General features: G+C 47.3%; 1 protein-coding gene across 5 annotated transcripts in view; it reads right to left on the bottom strand.

The window, feature by feature from the left end:
- LOC146811975 (uncharacterized) overlaps positions 1-10,028 on the bottom strand; it is a 696,581-nt gene that overhangs the window by 347,144 nt on the left and 339,409 nt on the right. The window lies entirely within an intron of this gene.

Here is a 10,028-nt window from a genome sequence, read left to right as displayed (position 1 = left end):
GTCAAATAAAGGAGGGAATGAGAATAAAGGGTTGCTAATAAATAAAAGTACATCTGCATATGCTACCGTTTTTATAGTAACCTCCTTAATATTAATTCCTGAAATATTACATTTCCTGATGGAAACCAGCAAAGGTTCAACAACAAGAAGAAATAGGAGCGGGGAAAGGGAACAACCTTGTCTAGTACCTCTGATAAGAGAAAACGGATTGGAAATATGTCCATTAATAAATAAACGAGCAGTAGGAGTAGAATAAAGAGCAGATATCATACAAATAAATAATCAAAATTAAATGCTAGTAAAGTACGAAATAAAAACTGCCAATGAACTTTGTCGAAAGCTTTCTCAGCATCTAATGCTAGTACTCCTGATGGTAAAACTAAAGTGGACCCTTGTTCCATAACCTGTAGCAAGTTCTTGTATTGTTGGCAGAATATCTATTTTTCATAAACCCAGACTGATCCGGATTAATAATAGAATCTAAAACAGAGGATAACCAAGTTGCAAGTATTTTGGCATAGAGCTTACAATCTTGATTTATTAAGGGAATTGGATGGTAATTTGATACAAGTGTAGGGTCTTTATTAGGTTTGGTAATTCAACAATTAAAGCCTTGGTAAAAGAACCTGTAGTACTCCCTGTAGAACTAAAAAAGGTAAATAGTTTAAATCAGCTCTTCTGCTAAGGATTGAATTAAACCCATATCGAAGTTTTGGCAATTGTAATCTATATTGAGGGTCATTGCAAGTAATAAAAAGTCGCTAAAATTTTGCAATTTGTTTATCTAATTCCTTAATTTTTGCATTAAAAGTTTTGTTTTCATGTGCCATGAGAGAAATGGAGGCTTCCGTAATATATGCTTTAAAAGCGTCCCATGTATTCACCATGGAAGTAGCGCCTTCTGGGTTGAGATGAAAGTATTCTTGAAGAGCATTTAAGATTTTCGATTTGTTTTGTTCATTAAGATTAGTGTTCATTCGCAATCTGCATTGGGTTTTGATATTTGAATTAAATTGTAGAACAAAGGATATTAAGGCGTGATCCGAAATATCAATATTACCAATGGTAGGAGTAACCACAGAATTATTTAGAAATTAATAGTAAAGTCTTGAATATAAATTATGTGGGTTAGAGAAAAAGGTAAACATTTTTTCCGTAGGAAAATGTAATCGCCAAATGTCTACCAATTTTGTAATTTTAAGAAAAGCTAAAAAAAAAAGCTAAAAAAAACCAGAGGTCAAAATTTAGTGAGAGAAGATCTATTAAATTATCAGATAGAAGGTTGATATCTCCAACTATAAGAGGAACGTTACCCAATTTGAGTAATTCAGAAGTTAAATTTGACAAAAACAGGATCAGCCGTTGGACCATATACATTAAAAACAACTGAATCATGAATTTTAATTTTAGCTAGGACGCATCCACCTTCTGCATCTGATGATTTACTTAAAATTTGACAATGTAGTCTTTTTGCAAAAAGAGCAACACCATTTTTCTACCCAACAAGGAGGAGATAACAGTATCAACCCACTTTTTTTTCATATAATCCAAGACTCAATATGAGTTTCCTGTATGAAGCAAATATCTGCTTTACAACTTCCTAAATAATCTAAAATTCTTGTATGTTTTACAGGATGTCTAAAACCCTTAACATTTAAAGAAATTTTAAAAATATGAACATTAGCCATAGTAAGTTAAAGACGAAAAAATTAGAGGAAAAAAAATTGAACATGACAAATAGTATCTCTAGAAAGGGGTATAGGGAAAGAGAAAACGAAAAGAAGACATACTAACATAGAAAAGACGACAACAAATAGATGTGAAAAGCACACACACTTCACAAGCATGACCAAACCGTTGGAGCCCAGTGTGGAAAATATAGTAAAATTAGTCAGAAATGAGGAGCCTAGCGCTTGACCAAGATGGCCGCGTGAGCCTTGAGCTCCCGCGACCCTCGCGTCCTCCTGCAATTATCCTGTCCTAAATCCTGATTCTCATGCACTGAATCCTGCAGATGAGTCACAGCTGGGGCGACTGACGTTGTCCGGGCTAAAATCGACCACCGGGAACCGAAGTTGTGCATGGCGGAAGATTGCGGCCTACCTCCGAAGGATGCCCGGCCACTAATTGAACAACAGCGGCCTTGGGAGGTGTGAACTGGCGGACGGGTGCCGCTGCACTTTCACTTTCGCTTTCTCGCCCTTTGATTGCTCAGGCCCGGGGGTGCTTCCTGCCGATCCCCCGATATCTGGGAGACCTGCACTCGACCCTGGCTGGCTGTTGACGTCCTGGTTGACCCGGTTTCCTCTGGCTGAGCAAGGGATGTCTTTGGTAACTGACCGCCCCGCTGTTCGAGATGTCGACCAAACCGGAGGTAGACAAGCCGAAGTCTAAAGCTACCAGGCGGGGAGGCTATACCCAATCCAACAATATGGATCGCTATGCCCAGCAGAAGGGATCGCCTGGTGGCTCGGGACAGTCGCTGGAAGCACAGAAGGCTGATCCATCCCCAGCCTCGGAGTTATCATTGCAGGATATCAAGGGGGCGATTGAGGGGATGCAATCATCGATTGGGCGACAGTTCGAGGCCCTGGCGCACAAGGTGGACATGATTTTGGTCGATGTCAACTTGATTCGCGCGGACCTGGGCAAAACCAATGAGCGGGTCAAGTCCCTGGATCTCAAGACCACTGGCCTCGCAGATGATGTCTCGGAACTCCAGGCTGAGGTTCGCAAGTTGCGGACCGCGAATGACCTCTCGACCCGCCGGCTCGAAGACTTTGAAGGCCGGGCCCGACGCAACAATGTGCGCCTAATCAGGGTCCCGGAAACTTCGGGGGAGCTCTCTGTGGATTTACTAGTCGAGGACTTGGTGGTGAACCATCTTGCGCCTAAGGGCCTCGGAAAGTTTTTTGCGGTGGAGCGGGCTCACCGAGTGCCTGGCGGGAGGCCTAAGGTGGGAGCCCCCCCGCGGCCGATTGTCGCCCGGATCTTTAATTTGAGACAGAGACGCTATCCTGCAAGCATCGAGGGTGACGGGCCCGGTGCCTTTTCAGAATGCCTCTGTGAGCTTTTATCCTGACTTCACCCAGATGGTGCAGAAGCAACGGCAGAGTTTCCTGGGGGTGAAGAGGCGGCTTAGGGAAATGGACCTGAAATATGCCATGCTTTTCCCCGCCAGGCTGCGTGTGGTGTATGAGGATCGGACTTTCTTCTTCGAATCGCCGGACATGGCAGGGGACTGGTTGGATGCGCTCCCTCGGCGACAACCCGGCGGGGACCGCGTGGTTGGAGCGGAAGGCGACTGGGATGAACAGGAGTGATACCTCCGGTATCGGTCTGTTTGGACTCAGCCCCGGACAGTGACTCGCACTCTACTGCAGTAATGGGAGGGCGGCGGGGGGAAAGATAGGAGCTCTTTCCTCCCTTGGGGTACTTTTTGTAGATTTGTTTTTGATAGGGCGACAGGCACACTGCAAGTTGGGGGGGCTTTGTAAGCTGACGCAGGGAGGGGGGGATTTGGGATGTTGGAGTTGTTGGGGTTTTTTTTCTTGCAAGGCGTAGTAATTGTTGTCAGTATTGTCCGATTGTGGTTCTCCGGGGGGTGGAGGTCCCTTTGTGTTTGGGGATGGGGGAATAGGGGCTTAAACATAGTTAGCTGGCATGTTAATGGCTTGCGGGATCGTATTAAACTGGGGATAGTCCTGCAATTCTTGAAACGGACCTCGCCAGATGTGGTCCTCTTGCAGGAGACCCACCTTATAGGAAATACGTGTTATGCACTTAATAGAAAGGGTTATAAATTCATTGCTCACTCGGGGTTCTCCTCGGGCTCCAGGGGTGCGGGCATACTTGTTAGAGCTTTCCTACCATTTGAGGTTGACTCCACCATTGCTGATGATAGGGGGCGCTTTGCGGCTGTGGCGGGGAGGTGGGAGGGCAGAACGTTGGTATTGGTGTCTGTTTATGTCCCTCCTGCCCTGCAGGCCTCCACGTTTGCTGATCTGGGCAAGGCCTTGTTGGAACTCCCTGAAGGGATGCTGGTGGTGGGAGGAGACTTCAATGCGGTTGGATCTGGATTGCTCGATAGGTACCCGCCCAGGGACACCGGGTGGGCTCAGAAGTGGCTTCCTGACTTTATAGATACTTTTGGTCTGGTAGACTGTTGGAGGCTACGGCACCCCACTCAGAGACAATATACCTTTCACTCCGGGGCCCACTGTAGTCTCTCTCGGATTGATTACTTGCTCACTCTGGCTGCGCACGCCTCATTGGTATCTGAGGCTAGGCACATGGCACGGGGTATATCTGATCACTCGCCGGTGTGGGCCCGTCTGGATATTGGCCGGGTGGTGGGGGGCAGGGTGGCTCCCATTAACCCCTGGTACTTTCGTGACCCCAAGCTGCGCAGTGCGTTGTTGAAGGCAGTTGATCACTATTTTCAGGATAATCAGGGTTCAGTTGAATCTGCGGTGTCCTTGTGGGAAGCGTTTAAGACTGTATTGAGAGGGGAGGCCCTTTCCTTGGTAGTGGCCGCCAAACGGCGGAGAGACACCGAGGTGACACAAGTAGAGGACGAGTTTGCGGCTTTAGACGTGGCCTTGGAGGAGGAGGTTGCAGCAGCCACACTGCATAACTTGAGCTTGAAGCAATTGGAATACAGGGATCTGGTGACAAACGCAGCCAAGACCCTCAATAGGGAGCAGCAGGGTCGATTGTACGATGTCGGTGATAAGGCCGTGAAACTGTTGGCGTGGTTGGATAAAAAAGAAAGTGTTAATCGAGTGGTGCCGGAATTGTCGATGGATGGGGGAGAGGTTGTCACTGACCCCGATGGTATAGTCCAGTGTTTCTCGGACTATTTTCGTACGGTGTACACCTCGGTTTCGGATAGGCCGACTGAGGACTCGTGCGACCTTCTGCGTGATATTGCTCTGCCCTGCCTTTCCGCCATAGATCGGGATGACCTCGATGGTGATATAACCGTTGACGAAGTGGCGGGTGCTATCCGTGCGTTGCGCTCGGGTAAGGCCTCGGGCCCAAATGGTTTGCCGATTGAGTTATATAAGCTTCATCCGGATAAGTTGGCTCCTCACCTGCGCGCCATGTTCGTGGAGGCGCGGGTGAATGGGTTTCTTCCGCTCGATCAACGACTGGCGACTATTGTAGTGATACACAAAAACGGTAAGCCCCGGGATAAGTGTGGTTCCTATCGGCCGATATCACTTCTCAACGCCGAGCCGAAAATCCTTGCCAAGATTCTTGCTAACCGCCTGGTCCGGGTGCTTGGAGATTTCATCCACCCGGACCAGTCGGGCTTTATCCCACACCGTAACACTGCACTGAATCTTAGACGCCTACATGGAGTGATTGCTAGGACGGGCACGATGCGAGAGCCGGCCGTTGTGGCGGCCCTCGATGCCACGATGGCTTTCGACACGGTTGAGTGGGCATACCTGTGGGCTGTGCTAGCTAAGTTCGGCTTCGGACCCGGCTTTGTAGGCTGGGTGAGGTTGCTTTATGAGGGACCCCTGGCTAGCGTCGTGGTGAACGGGCGGGCGTCGACACCGTTTGAGCTCGGGAGGGGCACCCGGCAGGGCTATCCCCTGTCGCTGTTATTGTTCGCCCTTGCTCTTGAACCGCTGGCGGCGTGGATACGATGGCACCCGGATATACGTGGGATTCGTTGGTCGCCTGGCCACGAGGACCGTATTTCGCTTTACGCCGACGATATTCTGTTATACTTCACCTCGCCCAAGAAATCTCTCATAGTGGTTTGTGACGTCCTGACTTCTTTCGGTAGGAACTCTGGTCTTGTTATTAATTGGGGTAAGTCATACTTGTATGTCCTGTGTGGGGATGTCCCGCCTGTCCCGCGAGACTGCTCGATCCAGATCGCCCGGCAGGGCTTTACGTATTTAGGCATCTATATTTCCACTGACCCCACTTTACGATACGAGAAAAACTTGCTCCCTCCCTTGGCACGTTTGCGGCGGGACGTGGCGGGCTGGCGGCGGTTGCCGCTTTCCCTCCTTGGCCGCGCCGCCCTGTTTAAAATGATGTCTCTTCCCCGTTTCCTCTATGCCTTACAGAATACTCTAGAATTGGTCCCGGCCAGTTATTTCCGTGAGGTTGAAAGCCTCCAGCGTGCGCTATTGTGGGAAGGGCGACCGCGCATAGCGATTGCCAAGTTGACGCTTCCGTGGTATGACGGGGGTATCGCGCTTCCAGACATTCGACGCTATTATTGGGCCACTCAGTTGAGCGCGATTAACCATGGTGTCTATGGTCCGGCGCTGAGCCCCGGCTACGCCATGGACCGGCGGTTGCTGCGCGGGGGTAATTACCCCAGAGCGTTGTACTCGAAGTCGCTGGACTCAACTCTTACGGGGCCCACCAGGGTGGCCGTGCACGTGTGGAAGGTGGCGACAGCTTCACTGGGCTGGAAGGATAAGCTCACCCTTGCCACCCCGTTGTTTGATTCCGATATTCTGGGTAAGCTTTGGCATACAAAGGGGTTTGAGAAATGGGACCTCATCGGTATATCCAGGGTTGGAGAACTTTTGGTTAAGGGTAGGGTGAAGTCATTCGAGGAGCTGCAGAAGGAATACGAGCTAGGGAGCGCGGAGTTCTTCCGATACGCTCAAGTGAGTCACGCCTTGCGGTCAGTCCTTGTAGAGGGGGAGACGGTGCCTGAGTCCTCTCCGTTAGAAGACCGGATCCTGGATGGCCATATGCCAGAGAGTACTGTCTCTCATCTATAAGAAACTAATTAACGTTCGAGCAGATCTTCTTCTAGGGTTGCGCGATCAATGGACTAGGGACGGCCTCGAATTAGATGAGGATTGGCAGTATGCAGTTTCTTCTCCCAAAGAGGTCGCGATCCCTGCGCGCCTGCGGCTGGTGCAGCTTAAAGTACTCCATAGAGTTTACGTGACTGGGCCCAGGCTGGTCCATATGGGTTTCTCTGAGGAGGGCTTATGTAAGAGGCTGTGGTATGGTGGGCACCTTCCTACATATTTGGGAATGCGGTGCGATCATGGAGTTCTGGAAGCGAATCCACGATGTGATGGGGGAGGTGACGGGCATCGTCATGCAGCCTGAGGCGCGGTGTTGTCTCCTGAATGTTTGGGGTCCTACCGACCACGACACGGCACAGACTCAGTGGGTGACCCTAGGGAACATGGTAGCCAAGCGCGACATCGCTCGCCTGTGGGGCTCTACTAGGCCTCCTACATTGACAGCGTGGATGGAAAACATGGATTGGAGCATGTTTAGGGAGAAGACAGTGTATTGTGCTCGAGGGCGCCCCCAGAAATTGCACACCGTATGGGGGCAATGGAACCAGTACAGAGGGGGCATATGCCTGCCCCCAGACCCCGACCCGCCTGAGGAGCAGCTCTCCCCTTAGCATTCTTTCCGGCTATGTATTCCTTGCTGGCATGTGTTTGCCTTCCTGAGTCTCTGCCTTCCCCTCCTTTCCCTTACTATTGACCTGTGTCTGATGGACGAAATGGGGCTCGCTCCCCCTGTTGGGAACCCTTTTTGTGCTTTAAGTACTTATTGCCTTGCTTGTGTTTGGGTTTGTGTTTATTTAAAACGGAACCTTTCTGATTCTTCTATCAGTGAAATGTGGACGCTCATTTGTGTTGTGTTTCTAAAGCTGCCGTACCTCCGGGTTGTCGGCTGAATAGCTGTGTCCCTGACTTAAAAGAATAAAGGTTTTATAAAAATTAAAAAAAAAATTAGTCAGAAATACATATTAAAGCAATGCTCAAGTAGCAGAATTATGCTTATCCATAGGGTGCTGTGAATGTTGGTCCAGGAACGATTTCAAATCTTCCGGACGTTGGAAGGACCTAGAAAAATACAGAAATACATATTAAAGCAATGCTCAAGTAGCAGAATTATGCTTATCCATAGGGTGCTGTGAATGTTGGTCCAGAAATAATTTTAAATCTTCTGGACGTTGAAAGGACTTCGAAAAAGTATCTTGCCAAATTCTCATTGTTGAAGGATCAAAGAGACCATATTTAAATCCAGGACTTCTCAACTGAGGACAAAGGTCAGTGAATTCCTTATGAGTCTTAACAGGGTCTTTGGCGAAGTCTTGGTGAATACATTTTTTATTGCCATTGACCATTAAGGAAGGAATTTCTTGTGCTGCTTTCCTTATCAAAACCAAATGATGACAAAAACTTAAAAATTATTTTTCTTGGCTTCGTGTGATAAGGATTTCGCCGAGACGAAATCCTATGTGCTTTATCGATTTAAAATTTCTCTGGAAATTTGAGGTTTAAAAAGACCAGGTATCAAATTCTCCAAGTATAGTCTGCAATTGGAACCTTCAACATCTTCTGGCAAATTAAAAATACACCAATTGTATTGCCTATTATGATTTTCCATATCCAGGAGAGCAGACCTAGGAGAGATTTTTGCAACAAGTGGTATAAAAGGATCCATTTTTACTTTGTCTTGTATTTTAATTTAATTATCTGAAACTTTCATTGACATACTAGCCATATCTTTGTGCAGCCTTTTAATCTGACACTATAGTATCAGTGTTAGCACGAAGTGCTTGAATTTCTTCAAGAATTAAATTTAAGGAAGGTTCACCGGATTCCACCACTTTAGAATTTACTGGAGGAGAAATTTGTTCCTTCCTCTTATTATAAGGCGTTTGCGCATTTTTATTCTCCATTTTCCTATTGTAAAAGTCAAGGATGTAGATCGATGTAAAGTGAAGGAAAAGGAGATTATTGCAGGAAAAATGCTTGAAAGGAAAAGCTGGTGCAGCAGCTTAAACAGACTGTTGGAGTGGGTAGGCCAAAGCCAGGCCCTTTCCTGAGTATTAACTCCACCCCCCTGACAGGAAATCTGGGCTGTACCTTGAAGCAGAGTACGAAGATGAAGCAGGAGGAAAAACCGCCACAGCAACAGGTAAGCCTTCAGAGCGCTGCTAAATTCATTTTGAGCAAGTTTGACTGAAAATGCGCAAAAAATCATCGAAAACAGGCTGTTCTGACGTGGAGCTCACCGGGAGGCTGCCATCTTGAATCGCTCGCACGTCTCTATTCTTCCATCTTTTAATGTAGCGAGAACCCAATTCTGGGGAGGTTTTTGGAAATCCAGGGGACAGGGGCAGGGTGAGGAACAGACCTCAGTTGCTCAGATAGTACCGTGTTCGTCTTCACTAAATATTATTGCATCACCTGTGCCCTCTTCCCCCTCTGCTCTTAAATACTTATTTCAATGTGGTTGATGTGGCAGACTTCGCTTGCAGAAATCGTTTTACTCCTTTGAGCGCTACACAAGCAGATCGAAATACCCAACAAGAGCATTCAATGGCTGAAGGAGACTAGTTAAAGTCTGTAGTCCGGCGTTGCAGTAACAGTTTTTATCGTCTGGCTTGACTGCACAGCGGTCAGATAATTATGTGACAAACAGGAGCGGCTTTGGTTCCACCCACATGGTAGGAGCCAGGAGTATGTTTCGATTGGGCAAGAGATGTGTGCTTCCACAAAAAAATGTTCTTGCCCTCCAAACAGCTGTGATCATTTTGTATATTTATCCATCTCCATGAGATTGAACATTCAGGGACACACAACAATGTAAAGCTATTAAAGTGGCTTTGAGAACTTGATAATTTATGGTGTTTCTCTGGCAGCAGCCCAGATGGGAGGAGGGTAGACTACAACCTACATGTATTTTTAGGTCTGACTTGACAGTGCAACTGTCACTTGACCTTTGAACCTACACTAATATTTTACATTTTTCATTCTACACAAATACATATCCATGCTATCTGCTTGTAATGATTCACATTACCATAAAACATTCAATTCAAGCCAGGCCTATTGGAATTGCCAATGCTTGTTCTAACTTTTGATCTGTTTGAGTTGAGCATTTTTGCAAGTGTGGCTAATTTAGATTTACCCAAAACACCATTGCTGCACAATCTTGCTTCGTCATTGCCCTGAAGATGAGCCAGCATTATAAATAGGGTTTCTGGGTTAGCTATTGCAATG

Source organism: Triturus cristatus, chromosome 7, assembly GCF_964204655.1.
Source record: "Triturus cristatus chromosome 7, aTriCri1.1, whole genome shotgun sequence".
Lineage (NCBI taxonomy): Eukaryota > Metazoa > Chordata > Amphibia > Caudata > Salamandridae > Triturus > Triturus cristatus.
The sequence above is the reverse complement of the archived record's forward strand: the minus strand, read 5'-3'. Positions and strand labels throughout refer to the sequence as shown.